The sequence below is a fragment of the Balaenoptera ricei genome, chromosome 4 (genome assembly GCF_028023285.1).
Source record: "Balaenoptera ricei isolate mBalRic1 chromosome 4, mBalRic1.hap2, whole genome shotgun sequence".
Lineage (NCBI taxonomy): Eukaryota > Metazoa > Chordata > Mammalia > Artiodactyla > Balaenopteridae > Balaenoptera > Balaenoptera ricei.
In genome coordinates this window covers 155,860,043-155,874,861 of record NC_082642.1, presented here as the reverse complement: position 1 = coordinate 155,874,861, position 14,819 = coordinate 155,860,043, and the positions used below count along the sequence as shown (strand labels likewise).

Sequence of the window (14,819 nt, the reverse complement as noted above, 5' to 3'; positions counted from 1 at the left end):
CTTAATAGTGAAACTTAAGAGAATTCCCTTCAAGGTCAAGATCAAGACAAGAATGTCTATTATCACTGCTTTTATCAAATATTGTACTCAAGTCCCCAGACAATGCAATAAGACCAGAAAAAGAAATGAGAAACAAGAATTGGAAGAAAAGAAACTATGATATTATTATTTACAGAAAATATTGTATCAAACCAAATAGTCTAGATTATGTCACATTAACAAACAACCCCAAAATCTCAGATCTAAACACTGTAAAAGTTTATTTTCACATAAGCAAAGTCCATTGCTGATCCAGGCTACTTTTGAAGGAAGCTATCCTTCATACGTTGATTTATCATTTTATGCTATTTTTCTTATGACATGTTCATATCAATACGTGCTTACACAAGCAGAGAATAGAGACCTGGAAAATCAAGCACCTGCAATTAAATCTCTTAGCATTCACCACTTCAGCTCCCATTTCACTGACAAAAAAAAATCATATGACTGTGCCTAACTTCAAAAATTTAGAGAAGTAAAACCCTCCCACATCCTAGGAAGACACAAATAACCAAAATATCTAATACAATTTTCTATATAAAACATTCAAGAGAATCTACATATAAACTATTATAACCAATAAGAAAATGTATCCAATTTACCAAACTTCAGTGTTACTATTGTTAAAAATGCATAACTTCAATCTAATCCTAAGAAAATGTCAGGAAAATCCAAATTGAGGAACATTCTACAAGATAACTGCCCTGGACTCTTCCAAAATATCAAGTTTGTGAAAGACAAAGAAAGACTGAGGAACTACTACAGATTGAAGGTGATCAGGAGACATAACAACCAAATGCAAAATGGGGTTTTGCTGGGATCCTGGACCAGAAAAATGACATTAGCAAGAAAAATGGCACAATTCAAATAAGGTCTGAAGATTAATTAAGAATACTGTGTCAATGTTAATTTTCTGATCTCAATAGCTGAACTATTAGTGTTAACATCTTACATAACCATGTAAAGGAGAAGCTGAGTGAAAGATTTACAGGGATTCTCTGTACAATCTTTGCAACATTTCTGTAAGTCTAGAATTGTTTCAAAATGGATATTTTTTAAAGCAGCACAAAACTTAACAAAAATCTCGTTCCAAGGGCATCAAATACTATAAGAAAGGTATCAAGAATTAATCTAACTACAGATGTGCAAGACTGCTATATTTTAAAATGTTATTAAGGAACATTCAATGAACAATGCAACAGATAGCAATATAATAAATAACAAATATAACAAAAGGACACAAACTATGTATAGACATACTATGTTCATAGATAGAAAGATGCAATATCATAAATATGATACCATTTCCCCCCATAGCTATAAGATCTAGAAAAGTGGCTTAAAAGAACAAGGTGGGGAAACTTACCCTATCATAGCAAGACATATTATAAAGAGAGCAATTAAAGCACTGTGGTATTTGGGCAGAAACAAGCAAAACCATAAAACCATGACAAAACAGAACAGAAATCCCAGAAATAGACCCACAAACTTTTGAACTCAACTCGACAAATGAACCTAAAATTCACATGTAGAATAAAAGGCTAAAAATAGCTAAATATGTTATAAAGAAAACTTGCTCGATATATCATGGCTTAGTGTAAGGATATTTTAAGTCAATGAAGTATTTGTGAGGTATAGACAAATAGAGCAAAGTTATGGACCCAATTGTTCCCCCACAAAAGAAAGCTCTAACCCCAATGTGACCGTATTTGGAGACAGGGCTTTTAGAAGGTAATTAGATAAATGAGGTCATAAGGGTGGGATTCTAATCCAATATGATGGCCTTTTAAGAAGAGGGAGAGAGAGATCTCACTCTCTTGTGAGGACACAGCCACAAGGTTGCCATCTGCAAGCCAGAAAGAGGGTTCTCATAAGAACCCAACCCTGCTAACACCCGATCTCCCACTTCCAGCCTCCAGAACTGTGAGAAAATAAATTTCTGTTGTTTAAGGCACCCAGTCTATGGCATTTTTGCTATGGCAGCTTGAGCAGATCAAGACAACCAATAAAATAGAATAGACAGCTCAGAAATCTACATATATACTCACAGAAATGACATCACAAATCACCAGGGAAAGGACTTACTATTCAATGAATGAACTAGGACTACTGACTATTCATATGGAAAAATTAAATCTGAATCCCTAGCTCAAAACATACCAAAAGTAAATCCAAGGAGGATTAAAAACCTAAACATGAAAAGCAAGACTTAAAGACTAATAGAAGAAAATATATGAGGTAATCTTTAAAACCGTAAAGTGGGGGAAATTTTAAGACAGAAAAAACTGCAGAAACTATAAATGAAAATTTGGCAAATTAAAAATGGAAAAATATTGGCCAACAAAATGTAAAAATATAAGCCATAGACTAGTAGTAGATACTTACAATGTGTATTACTGAAATGAAGGATCTGGAATTTCTAAAAAAAAAACTTCTCTAGATCAATAAAAAAGATACCCCCACATGAAAAATGAGCAAAAGACATAGACCATTCACAGAAGAATAATTTTATATATTTTTTTTTCTTTTTTTATTATTATGTATACATATATATGAAAAGCTGCTTTACTAGAATCAGGCAAACGCACATTAAAACAGAGATACTATTTCATACCCATCATATTAACAAAAATTTAAAAGTCTATGATCCAGCAATCCCACTCCTGGACATATATCCAGATAAAACTATAATTCAAAAAGATACATGCACCCCTATGTTCATAAAAGTCCAATAATTCTGCGTTGATGAGGCTACAGAGAAACAGAAATTGCATACTGAGTTATACAGTAGGTTATACAGTAGGTGGGTGTATAAATTAGTACAACCACCTTGGAAAGCATTCTTCAGTATCTAGGAAAGATGGGGATAACATGTCCTTTTACCCGATTACTCTTTTCTAGAAATGTACTCTAAAGGAAACTCACATGTGTGTGCAAAAGGAGACACAAACGTACAAGAATGCTGTTGTCATGTTGTGAATTCCCCAGAACTTTCCAAGCAACTTTGAATAAAATGACAGGAAAAATAAATAGAGATTAAATCCACTGATCGTAAAATCATAAATAGCCACAATTCCAGCTACACCTCTTCCTCATTCATCTCCTTAGGTAACAGAAAAGCAGATAAAACATGATGTCCAGGACACAAACCGAAGCTCAGAGAAGAAAACACATTTCACACAAGAACAGAAGCGATCAAGGACAAGTCATTCAAATTATATCTGAAGGTACAGCTGAACCTGCCCTTGTTAAATATACTTGACATAAAAAGAAATGGCAGGGCAAATATACGTAACTACAACAGAGGAAAAGGGGGAAAGCAAAGTGCAGAAGCCAGTCTGGAAGGAAATATTCTCCCAGAAGTGGGTGAAAAGTTCTCACACAGGTCCTGGTGATACTCAGCGAATACAAGAGAAGTATCTCTGGATGGCTATTTCTCCATCCCTGGTTCCATCTCTAGATGGAACATTTTTTGCCTTGCGTCTGATTTGGAATATTTCATTAGAAACTGGAGTGATTCGTACATCTAAACTCTGATTTTTAAAGCTGTCTGTGTCATACCATGCACTTCAGGGTTTAAAAATGTTGACCACACCCTAAGCCACCAAAAAAAAAGTTCTTGCAATAAATGATCTGCTACAAGAAATTAAGAACATAAAATCAGCAAAACAAGAAAGAAAACATGAGAGCACAAGGTTAAGAAATGAGATTAGAAAAGAAACTTGCAGAGTTCAGGAAACATCCTGAGTGCAAAATGCCTCTACAAAACTAATCAATAAATTAGAAATGGTAAGAAACAGCATAGACAAAGCTGAAAACTTAAATAGTAACGTCCAGGAATGGCTTCAAATAATTACAGAGAGTCAGAAGTTAAATATAAGGCGTAGGAACCAAAACTGAGACATCAAATTAAATACTGTGGCCCTGACGTTAGTCATTTTATTCCAACAATTCTGCTGTTGCCCAAAATAGTTTGGGCACATTTTGGGTGCAATTGCTTTTAAAACCAAGGTGCTTTTTTTTTTTAATTCAATAAAAGAAAACCAGTTTTGTTACTTCATTTTCATATTTCATTCTTGATCCGAAGCAATTTTATACAACATGGTTTTAAGTGCTTGGCACATAAAAGGCAAATAATAGTAATAGCTATAAGTTCTATGGTACATATTACATAATGGCACTGTTGTAAAACTTTATAGCTATGGAACCATTTAATCTCATAAACACCCCCAATGAAATAAATACCATTATGACCTCTGATTTCAATTGAGGAGACTGAGGCAGAGAGAAATTAAGTAACTTGCCCAAGGTCACAGAACAAGTACCTGACAGAGCTGGTATGTGAACCCAGGTATTTGGGTCCAGCGTCCAAACTCTTTATCCCTGCATGAATGCGTGAATAGATGGCCAGCTACTTCCTTTACCCAACTTGGTCTCACACAACTTCTGGCTCTTTTTTTTTCTATTGAGGCTATGGGAAAACATTCAAAGTTAGATATAAAAATTCTGGTTGATGTGTTCTTTCAAATGAGTCTCATTCCACCATATCCATATCTCATAATTCTGGTTTTCAAGGAAGGCCACGTTCATTGTCAAAATCTCTACAAATCACCTCACCCACCCCTTCACCTTGTCGCTTCAGACACAGGTTCACTCCCTTCGTAGACAAAGAAAAGTCTTGTCAAAACCCACAGGAGACCAGCCACAAAAACTCAAAGGAGCCTGGTCTTCAGGCCAAGGGCAAAGGAGAAAAGTCTGGAATTAGGAGGGCTGGAAGTAGCCCCTACCCATTCAAGGGACTTTCCTGGGGGTGGGGAGGAACAGCAGAGGAGGTCAACAGAGCACCAGGGCCAAGCCGAGTTTCACGGCCATTGGAACCAAGACCCAGGACGAGGATCTAGTTCTGGCAGAGAATCAAGTAAAAATTTGATCAGAAGCTGGGTCAAATAGACAAGCATCCTGAGAAGGCAATGGACTCCCCTGGGACACCAGTGCCTGGCTCGGAGCCCAAGTCCAAGTCCATGCCCAGGCAGGAGGCGATGGAGACCCTGACACCCTTCCAGAATTGGTCTGAACTGACCTGAGTCTGCGCTTGTCTTCTGCCTGCAGCTGGGCAGGCAGGACTGAGGAAGGAGGGCTGCGCGCTGGTCCCCTGATGAAAGGATGAACTTTGTCACCCACGCAAGGAAGCCTGGCCAGGCATGTAGCCTCTCATAAAACCAGACATTAATCGTCGTCCTGGTTTATTCAAAGCACCTACTTAGAAATCATACAGAAGAAAGGGTGCCAGTGTCTGGAAGAATCTTCGCAAAGACAGCACTGTCCTTGTCAATTTTTTGAGGTGACAACTTAGTGAAATATCTTTACACTCCGAGTTGCATATGCAGGAGTTAAATGTCAGTGGACCTCATATTGAAATCCTCTCTGCACATATCCGAGCTTAATTATTTTTTAAGTTTACCTAACAAAGGAACTATATAAGATGAACTGACTTGAAAAGAGAAAGAAAACATGAAAGGACAGAGAAAACAGGTCTTAATAGATGTGCAGCCATTCCTTAAAAGGAAGATATACCTAGATAGATGGATAGGTGGATAGATAGAGAGATAGATAGATAGATAGATAGATAGATAGATAGATAGATAGATAGGGGGGTTTTTTACCATGTTTAAAAAAACTTATTTCTCTTGTAATAAAAAATAAGAACTTATTTCTCTTGTAACTGGAAGTTTGTACATTTTGAGCCCCTTGACCCACTTTGCCTACCGCCCACCCCACCTCCACCCCTCAATCCCCACCCCCGGCCTCTGGCAACCACCAATCTGATCTCTATGCGCTCAGTTTTTTGTTTTGTTTTGTTTTAGATTCCACATAGAAGGGAGATCATACGGTATTTGTCTTTGTCTGACTTACTTCACTAAAAGGAAGATATTAAATGCACTCTCTTTGAAACAATTTGCCTATTACTTGTAGCTGTTTAAGAGGAAACACCATAAAGGATGGCCATCTGCCAGACTACACAACTTAACTGAAATATTTTAGTACATGTAAGGATGGGCAGAATCGGCATACATTTAGCCACAAATGTGGCTCTAGGGACTTCCTGTTTATAAGACACTCTACACAGCCGCCATGTCCCATGCCCCAGTGCTCACCGGAATATGACACTTCCCCAGATCTCTATCTTCATTAAATTCTACTCCTCCATTTCAAGAAGCGGGGGCAGAAATAGTAAATGAGGGAGACAAGGGGATGGGAGGTGATATTAATATTTACAAAGGGTAAAAACATAACAGAGACTTTTTTTAAGTTTGTCATGCTAATATAAAGGAAGAGTGAAAAATAACTTCACAATATCTGATTACTGCTGATTTGGAAAGGGTTTTGGAAGCTGTATTTATCCCCAACAAGTCAGAAACCTAAACAAACCAACAAAAAAGTGAAACAGAAACAGGATTTTTTTAAAAGTTAGATGCAATATTTACCACACATACATACACACACATACACACACACACACACACGACTGGCACAGATATTGCAAAAATGTTGATTATGAAATTGTAAGGTATCTCACCGCACTTAGGAATGATCTAAACAGACTCCCTTTCTCATCTCTTCCACAAAGTCAAAACCCTACTGGCACTCGGTGAAAAGATGTCTTTTCATCATATTGTCTGTCAGCCCCTGCACAATGCCCACGCTCTGCAGGAGCTGTCTGTGCAGACTGGTAAGGAGCTGACTTCTTTTTTTTTTTTTTTTAGATCAGTTATTCATTTTAACTGTGAGACATTTCTATCCAATGTTAATTCCCTAATCTTCTGTTTGCACTGTGTTCACCCAATAACCCAACTTCCTGGGTGTGTGAGGTGAGTAGGGATAACCCTTCAGAAACACATTGTTATCAACAGCAAGAAATAAACAAATCATCCCGTTTAAAAATGGGCAAAAGATGTGAACATTTTTTCCAAAGAAGACGTATGGCCAACAGGTATGTGAAAACATGCTGAACATCAGTAATCATCAGGGACTCATTGGGGAAATGCAAATCAAAACCACAGTGAGATATCACCTCACACCTGTTAGGTTGTCTATTATCAACAGAACAAGAGATAACAAATGCTGGCGAGGATGTGGAGGAAAATGGGCCCCTGTGCCCTGTTCATGGGAATATAAACAGGTGCAGCCACTATGGAAAAGAGTATGTAGGTTCCTCAAGAAATCAGAACTACCACAGGATCCAGCAATCCCATCTCTGAGTATAAAACCTAAAGGAAATGAAAATATCATCTCAGAGAGCTGTCTGTAGTCCCGTGCTCACGGCGGCATTATTCACAATAGCCAAGGTATAGACACAACCTAAGTGTGGACAGATGAACAGATCAAGAAAACGTAGGGGGGACTTCCCTGGCGGTACAGTGGTTAAGACTTTGCCTTCCAGGGCAGGGTGTACAGGTTCCATCCATAGGGTGGGAGCTAATATCCCACATGACTCGTGGCCAAAAAACCAAAACATAAAACAGAAGCAATATTATAACAAATTCAATAAAGACTTTAAAAATGGTCCACATCAAAAAAAATCTTCAAAAAAGAAAAGAAAATGGGATACACACATATGAATGATGGAATGGAATGTTTTCAGCCTTAAAAAAGAAAAAATCCTGCCCTTTGTAACAACATGGATAACCCAGGAGGGCATAATGCTAAGTGAAGTAAACCATAGGGAGAAGACAAATGCTGCAAATACTGCATGGTATCGCTTACACGGGAAGCTTAAATTTTTTTTTAAGTGGAAATCATAGAGAGTAGAAGAGTGGTTGCCAGGCGCTAGAGCGTGAGGGAAATAAGAGCTCCTGAGGATCTACCGCATAGCAAGGTGTCTACAGCTGGTGACACTGTATCGGATAACTGAAATTTGCTCAGCGGTTAGAACATAAACGCTCTCAACAACAAAGGTAAATCTTTTAAATGAATACACTGTTGGACCAACGTTGATCACATCTAGTCTGTAACCACTGCCTTAATGTGCAAAGAAGAAAGAAAGAGGTCAAGCCCAAGCCCGCCGTAGGCGGTCCTCGGAAGTGCGCTGGCGGGCAAAACCGCCCGGCCCCGGCCGCCGCCCCCGGCTCCCCCGTCCCCGCCCGCGCGCCCCGCGCGCCCGCTCGGCCCCTCCGGCCCTCACCGTGCGCCCAGCACTCCGCGCGCGGAGCCGGTGCAGCCGCCGGAGCTCAGAGCCACATTGCGACCGTCCGCGGAGGAGCGGGTCCAGGCCCAGCGCGGCTGTCCCCTCCGCTGGGCATTTAGGAGGTGGGAGGAGCGGCGCGCCATGCCCACGGGAAATCTGATAGGTGAGGAGGCGGAGGCGGGGGCGGGCCCGCGGACGCGGGTCGTTGCTGCAGCTGGCGCTGCTGCTGGAGGGGGGGGGGCCCTCCCTGGGGGGGCCCTCCCCTCCTCCCTCCCCACCCCGAGTCCCCGCCAGAGCCCCGCGCGGGGCTCCGGGAAGTGGCGGGACTCCCGCGCCGAGCGCCAGGGGAGGCGGCAGGCACGGTCTGCCTTGTTCCTCTTTGGTCGCCCCCAGGGGAAGAGCATCTTTCACGGAGCACCAGACGTTCACGACGGTGGAGTTTGCTCCGATGCCCCTTAGGCCGGGGCTTTGCGTTTACCGTCCTGCCCTCCCAGGGGACGGTCCCAAAGTTAACTTCCAAAACGCTCTCCGTGCGGGGGAAAGCCCCGCGGTCCCGCACTCCCCAAACCCCAGATGCCTCCAGAACGAAGTCCGTCCCCCCCCCCTTTCAGAAAAGAGATGCTATTTTCATAGCAAACAACTTGGTTATGAGCAGAGTCAAGGTCAGACGACGGAATGGGGAGTTACGGGGGCTCTTAAATCCTTAGGACCGCCGAGCGAAGTAGGCAGTATGCCCATTCCCACTTCGCAGATTAGGAAACAGGCGCGGGGAAGTTAAGGAGCGTGCAGCGGCTGAGGGGGTGAGCAGTGAGATGGATGAGAAGGTGCCAGTGGGCCCCCAGCTCCCTCTGGCACGGAAAAAATAGCTAGCTAGAGATTCATGTGCGAAAATATACAGGTACGCTTTTTAAGAGTTGGGGACACGTCATGGGTCATCTCATTCAGGGGTTCTCAACCCTGGCCGCACATTAAAGTTGCCTGGGAAAGTTTTAAAATTCCCCACCCTCAGGCCCTACCCCAGGCCAAAGGAACTGACTTCTTTTCCTTGATCTCGTATCTGCAGTAACCTCAGAACAATGCCAGGCCTTCTTTTGCCACGGTTAGCATGTGATCCTTCTTGCGCAAAGATGAAGTGAGCTCTTCTCGGGGGGAGGACGAAGACCCCCCCAATACTTGGTGAGCTACAGCGCCAAAGCCTGAAAGGTGCAGAACAACTGTTGCTGAGCTGGAGAGAAAGGAAGACAACCCCACCCCCACCCCAGCCCAGGGATCCAGTGGGCGAAGCTGTGGGTGGCTGGCGAATGCCCCGTGAAGAGGCTGATCAGATAAGAGTCAGCGCTGGGAGCAGGGTGGCACGATCACCAGCCTCACTCGGTTGATGCAGCTCGTTCCCTGGGGTAACCAAATGAGCCTCGCAGCTGAGCGCTGATGGTCCGGCACAGCCAGGCGGATGCAGCTTCCACAGCCTTTAGGTGAGGCGGCCAGAGCCCAGGGGTGAGTGAGGTAATGCCTGGCCTCCCCAGGCACCCCCGTCCTCTCCCTCCCCCAAGCCCCTCCCAGTCTCGCGCTCCGTCTCTTGTGCCTCCTCTGTCCGGCGTTGGTACCAAGCCACGCCTGTCACCCACACACACCTCAGCTCACCTCGGCTCAGAGGGCTCTAGGCCTCGCTTCTGGTATCCCGAGGGGCTGTGACACAGGGCAGATGTTTTTTAATCGAGGAGAGCAAGGAGGGTCCAAGACCTAGAGAAAAGGGGCTGGGGAGGATGGGACTGAGTGGTGGAAGGCCAGTGTCCCCTGAGATTGGAACGATGAAAAGCCATCCAGGCAGAGGGAAGGCTGAGACAGGAATTTGCCTGCCCGTGGCTCAGTGCTACCGTGTGGTGACACGGGTCAGTGTGCACAAATCGCGTAGCTTTGGATACACAGGTCGGGAAAATGAAAGCACAGTCTCCTGCACCAGAGCTCACCGACGCTGGCTGGTGTTTGCTAAGCTCCGGGAGGAGCCCGGATAGTGGCTGCTCTGTCCCCTTCACCGTGGGGTGGGTCCCACCTGTGAGTCACGCACAGCGCTCCCCTTGAGGAAAGGATTTTGCAGAAGCAGAGACAGCTCTGCCCCATGTCCCCCACCTCCACCCCACACCCTCTCCGCAGCAGGGGACCCGTGACTGCCAGTCATAGGCTGCTGAGACCCAAAACACGGGTTCCCTACCTCAGCACGATTGACATTTGGGATCAGAGTTGTGAGGACTGTCCTGTGTGTTGCAGGATGTTTAGCAGGAACCCTGGCCTCTCCCCACTAGATGCCAGGTGTGCACGTGCGCGCGCACACACATGGTTGTCTCCAGACGTTGGCACGTGTCCCAAAGGGAGCGAAGTTGGCCCTGATGGAGAAGCACTGCTCTAATAAGAAGGAAGGGGACCCAGCGCCCCACAAATACTGCAGAACACGTATTTATCAGTGATGGCCCCATGGAAAGGGGCCGTTTCTCAGATTGGAAGCCTCCACTACAGAACGGGGCCCCTGGCCAAAGTCCACTTCGTCCGGTCACAGCAGCCTTCCTGTGCTCCTTGAACAGGCCGAGCTCATTCCATGGCAGGGTCTGGGCACCTCCTCTTCCTTCTGTCTGGAATGCTCCTCTGCCGAACATCCATGGGAAGACCACCTCATCCCCAGCAGAGGCTCGGCCTGGCACGGAGTGGACGCTTGAACAGTACTTGTTGGATAGACAAGTGGGAGGATGGACAAAGGGCAGAGATGTGCGCAGGGGCTGGAGGGCATGGAGAAAGCTCCGCTTATGCCGTTGGGTTGGGTCCGGGGGTTATGGGAAGCACGGGGCAATCCTTTCCCCCCTTGGTGATCACAGGGGGTGGAGGTGGTGCCTACTTCTCACTCATCTCAGAGAGGGGAGAGCTGCCACAAGCAGGAAGTCCTGCACTTCCGATAAAGAACCCGGTGGAACCAGCACCGTGGCTCAGACAGTCCCGGGGACCCGCATGGAAATTTAGAGAACCGACCAGAGTTTCTCTGAGGCCTGGAAAATGGTGCTCCTTGGGCATCCACTGTACTAATTAGAATGATTGTGCCGGGGAGGTATTTCAGGCCAGCAGCGGTTTTCTGAAGCATTAAGCAAAGCTCTCAGGGACCAAGGTGAAGGGTTGTGGGAATTGATATCCCGAGCTCGGAGGAAGTGGCTGAAATTGGCTCGGGATCTGGTGTATGTGCCGGCTGTGTGAGGCCTCAGTGAGGAGATTCTGGCTACAGCCAGGTTGGCCCATGCGGTCCTACAAGGCTGTGACCAGTCACGCCCTACAGACTGGGATAGGGCGGCCCCTCATTCTTATAAGTAGATGGGACCCCACCTTCCCAGACAATGAAGGGATTCACACTCCGAGTGGGTCCAGAAAGGGCAGTCTACCCTGGTTTAAAGAGGGTCGGGTTAGGCAGGAGGGCTGAGTTCCGATGACCCCGGCCACCTCCGAAAAAATAGAGCCCTTCAGCCCTTAGGCCACAGCCGGAGTGTAGTAAACAGTGTATAAACTCGCATCAGTAAGTTTTGTATTTTGTACTTTCATGTAAGTATTTTGCTTTATTTTGGGATTTTTTCATCATAATGCAATTTTATGGCACATGAAAACCCAAGGACTCAGAACAAGACCCCTGGCTTTCAGCTGTTGGGGTGGGTATTTGTACTTCCTCCTCAGCATAATGCACATCATCCACGGAGGGACGTGCTCCCCTTGACATCTCCAGTGAGTGCTGGAGCATCTAAACCTGACCCGGAGAACTCCCTGGTGGTCCAGCGGCTAACCAAGCAGAGCAAGTCCTAAGCTTTCACTGCCAAGAGCTCAGGTTCGATCCCTGGTCGGGGAACTAAGATCCCACAAGCCACACAGCGTGGCCAAAAAAATAATAAATATATAAATAAATAAATAAACCTAACTGGATTCTAAAGTCTAAAAATAGGTGTTTGCCTTGCATCTTTTTTCTTTAAAGCGTTTTAATTTTTTTTCTTTTTTTTTTTTAATTTTTGTCTGCATTGGGTCTTCGTTGTTGCGTCTTCGTTGCTGCCCGCGGGCTTTCTCTAGTTGCGGCAAGCGAGGGCTACTCTTAGTTGTGGTGCGCGGGCTTCTCATTGCGGTGGCTTCTCTTGTTGCGGAGCACGGGCTCTAGGCGCTTGGGCTTCAGTAGTTGTGGCACGTGGGCTCAGTAGTTGTGGCTCGTGGGCTGTAGAGCGCAGGCTCAGTAGTTGTGGCGCACGGGCTTAGTCGCTCCACAGCATGTGGGATCTTCCCAGACCAGGGCTCGAACCTGTGTCCCCTGCATTGGCAGGCGGATTCTTAACCACTGCCACCAGGGAAGTCCCGCCTTGCATCTTAAAGGTAGAAGTTCCAAGCCAGGGAGGTGACAGAGAGGCAGGGCCAGTCATCCTGGTTCTGCAAGCTTCTGGCTCTGGACGTTGGCTCCTCCAGCTCCCTTATTTGAACAGTGGACATCAGGACGGAGGGTTATGTGGAAGAGAGCCACCAACCCTTATCTCAGCATTGCCTGCAGGAGCACTGGCCACCCTCTCAAGAAACCCATTCTTCAGAGGTATGCACCATCCTTGTCAGAGAAGCTATCTGCCTTCTCTTTTTTGAGGTGTTGAAATCAACTCCACACTCAAAGATTCTTTTACGATTGAGGAGACTTTCACGTGCCCTGAGCTCTGCTAACAGCTCCTAGAGAGGCGTTGAAGAGAGTCCCGGGGACCATTTGCAAGAGAGGACATTCATTTCAAGCATATAAACTCTGGAGCGTTGACTTCATATATTGATCATCTTTTGAAGAGGGCACAAAAAAAAGATAAAAGTCATCATCTTTCTCCTTCAGGGAGCCCCCATGGCAGAAGAGAGACCAACTTGTCAGTAACTGTCCATTTCCGGAGTTGGATCTGGACGTGAATGAAGTTTAACAGAAGGTGGTGGGAGAACAAGGAAGAGCTGCTTGGTTCTAAGTGGGGGACGAAGGAGGACTTGTATCCAGAATATATAAAGAACATTCAGAACTCAATAGTAAGAAAACAAATGAGTAAACTTAAAAATGTACAAAAGACTTGAAGAGTCACCTCACTGAAGAAGATATACAGATAGCAAGTAAGCTCATAACAGTTACCCAGCATTAGTCACCATTTAGAATCAAGACTTCATCATTGTTTTCCATCTATTTTTAGTACTAGAAACTCTCTTTGCAAATGGAATGTGTCTGGGCCTCCAATACCCCAAAACGAGCTAGGTCAGAGTTGTTCTGTAGGAGGTTAGCAGGAACCCCCAGCCCACTCAACAGCTCTCTTCCATCGTCCCAGGGATACCATCTTACACCCCTAGGACTTTGCCCAAGCGCTTCAGCATCTCTAGACCTGAGCACAGGGATGTTTCCTTCTGATTCTGACCATCATGTCGGTTAAGGGGGAGAAGTACAGAGCAGGGAGGAGGCTAAGGAAGTCAGGGCACTGGCCACTTGTTTCCGAAGCTGTATGCTGGGGCCCTCCCCTTCGGCTCTGGCCTTTCAGACATTTCCTTCCCTTTAGCCCACAGGTGGGTGTGCCAGGGCACGGCAAGGAAATCAAATATTAATCAGCCGTGACTTCTTGCCCGCTCCCTTCCGCGGGGTGGAATCACGTTAAAAGCAAAAGCTACAGTGCAGTTTAGAGGGCCTCTTACTTTGTCCAAACTCTCCTACTTTGAAAGCGCCGTGTCTGTAAACCGTTTCATTCAAGCTTCCGATATTCCACCCCTCTACCACTTCCACCCCTGGTGGAGTGCGTGGGAGACTTTACTATTTTTCAGATGAAACTAACCCAGTGGTGACTGAGATCATGGGCTCCAAAGCCACTTACCAGCCCTGTGCCCTCTTGTCACCGCTGTGACCCGTGCCCATAAGGGAGATGCAGGAAAAGTTGGGGGGGGGGGTAGTTTTCTGGTTTTTTTAAATTCATACATCTTTGTTCCTTTAAGCATTCATGTTTGTTTTTTAACATCTTTATTGGAGTATAACTGCTTTACAATGGTGTGTTAGTTGCTGCTGTATAACAAAGTGAATCAGCTATATGTATACATATATCCCCATATCTCCTCCCTCTTGCGTCTCCCTCTCACCCTCCCTATCCCACCCCTCTAGATGGCCACAAAGCACCGAGCTGATCTCCCTGTGCTATGCGGCTGCTTCACACTACCTGTCTATTTTATATTTGGTAGTGTATATATGTCCATGCCACTCTCTCACTTTGTCCCAGCTCACCCTTCCCCCTCCCTGTGTCCTCAAGTCCATTCTCTACGTCTGCGTCTTTATTCCTGTCTTGCCACTAGGTTCTTCAGAAACATTTTCTTTTTTTGTAGATTCTATATATGTGTTAGCATATGGTATTTGTTTTTCTCTTTCTGACTTATTTCACTCTGTATGAAAGATTCTAGGTCCATCCACCTCACTACAAATAACTCCATTTCGTTTCTTTTTATGGCTGAGTAATATTCCATTGTATATATGTGCCAAATCTCCTTTATCCATTCATCCAATGATGGGCACTTAGGTTGCTTCCATGTCCTGGCTATTGTAAAC

General features: G+C 45.1%; 1 protein-coding gene across 3 annotated transcripts in view; it reads right to left on the bottom strand.

Annotated features, from left to right (window-relative positions):
- The window catches only part of B3GALT5 (beta-1,3-galactosyltransferase 5), a 47,841-nt gene extending 39,517 nt beyond the window's left edge, over positions 1-8,324 (bottom strand). For all 3 annotated transcript variants that reach the window (XR_009503017.1, XR_009503016.1, XM_059921581.1), the window contains exon 1: positions 8,222-8,324. The gene's annotated coding sequence lies outside the window, so the exon portion shown is untranslated. The remainder of the gene's footprint in view (positions 1-8,221) is intronic.
- Positions 8,325-14,819: the final 6,495 nt, after the last annotated feature.